The following is a 1,927-nucleotide window of genomic DNA, read 5'->3' as shown; positions in this document are numbered from 1 at the left end:
CACCAGACAAAATCAAGGAAAAGATGCTGTTTCCCTCTTCAAATGTCTAAAATCTTTCCCTTTTCCAAAAGCTTTTTAACCTCTGCCATGCTTTGCCCACCACAGCTTTACCACAGAAGTAGTAGTTGAAGTAGAGAAGGGAAATGAGGCCAGTTTGGTGGGTAAGGGTCACTGCTCTTGGCAAAAAGTAGAGAAATCTGATCCGGGATTACAAACATGCCCACGACAATAACACAGATCTAATTGTGTCCTTTTAGGACAAAGGGGCTTTAATTAAGTGCCTCAGTGCAGCATAATTGCAAACGTGGACTTACTTAACTCTAATGAACATCTATTGTCCTCATGAAAAGTTGTGTGTTCTTTGCATTTGAAATGAAAATGAAATGCTGTATTTAGGCATCGAGGGTTATTTTCTCTAGTCTTTATCCGGCTGTTGTGGTGTTTTATTGGCTCAACAAGCTGGGCTTAATCAGCCTGTCACCGTCTGAGCACAATTAACATAATAACCATCTAATATTGAGAGTCATTACAAGGGGGACTATTAAATGGCAGAGGTGGTAACCGCAATGTGACTCAGCACACACACACACAAGCACGGCAGTAATTAAATCTCCAAATCCAGTACAGTGAGCAGCTAGATTCATGTCCTGACATGTACCCTGACCTCAGCAGAGAGAGAAGCAGCCCCGAGGCATGCATCCACACTTTAATAACTCTGACACGCTGCTACGGCTACAATCTTCTGCAGCCTCCCGGCAACGTGAATGTAAAAAAAGGCAAATGAAATCCCGTAATTTACAAAAAGCACACCTATAATAAAGTTACAAACAGACTCTGCTCTTGCAGAGGATGTGTATGACTGACACACGTGCTGCTTTTGAAAGGAGTTTGTCTTTTGGACTTGTGTTGCCCTCTCCTCCAGCTCCAGCACAACCGTGCAACATAAAAGCTAGCCACTTCAGAGAGCTTGTTGAGCTTTCAACTTCAACATGCGCCTCCTGAGACCTCCACTCACTGTCAGAGCGTTCAGAACAAAGCACACCATCCACACGGCAGCCGCTGGAAACATTAGGCTGCAGTGTGTGTGTGCGTGTGTTTTTGTGTGTGAAAGATAGCGGGGAGGGCATACTGCATTAATGCATGGAGATACTATTTCATAAGGTTGCTGTTTATACTTGTTTGGTTTCTAACTTGACTGACATTGATTTGGTTGCTGTGTTAGTGTTCAAATAATGCCGTTACACACAGTGTGTCAGTCAGAGAAACTGTATTAAACAAGATGCTTATCCATTTGGCATGGACTGGATGCTTGTGGTTTTGCAATGATGCATAATAAACCAGAAAAAGATGTGCAACTCCAAAATCAAACATCATAAACAAGTTTCCCCGAGAAGAAAAGGTGTATGTCATGTGTGTACAATGCACATAACGAAATGCCCTTTTGATTCTCTCCATGTCATATGGACTCAAAATGTTTACAGTGAAGCTCTGGACAGTTGGAGGAGCAGAAAGCACAGTGGCATAGCTTGAAAGCAAAAATGACTCAGACAGCTATGAGCACACCTAACTAAATGGCAATCCCTGCTCATTCAATCTAATTTGTCCTTTCTTTTTATGTTGTCCTTGGCTTGGACGCAAACACGTCTTCAAAGGAAATAGTTGACCCATGTCCCGCCTCCCTCCAGCCAACACACACACCCACACACACTGTGCCCCTAGCCAACACACTTTGGTTTCTGACTCTCCTTGGAGACGGAGACATCAAAGACATCCGTTGGAATGAGTGACCTGGTCTGACCACTATGACTGGGACCTAGTTTCTCTAAACAAGCACAACTCCAAGCTATGACTCTGCAGGTCACCTGTCTCACCACAACCTGCGGGGGAAGAGGGGGTGAGGAGAGTGAGGCCGGGGGTGGGGGGGGGG

Source organism: Pholis gunnellus (assembly GCF_910591455.1).
Source record: "Pholis gunnellus genome assembly, chromosome: 15".
Lineage (NCBI taxonomy): Eukaryota > Metazoa > Chordata > Actinopteri > Perciformes > Pholidae > Pholis > Pholis gunnellus.
This window is presented reverse-complemented; position numbering follows the sequence as displayed.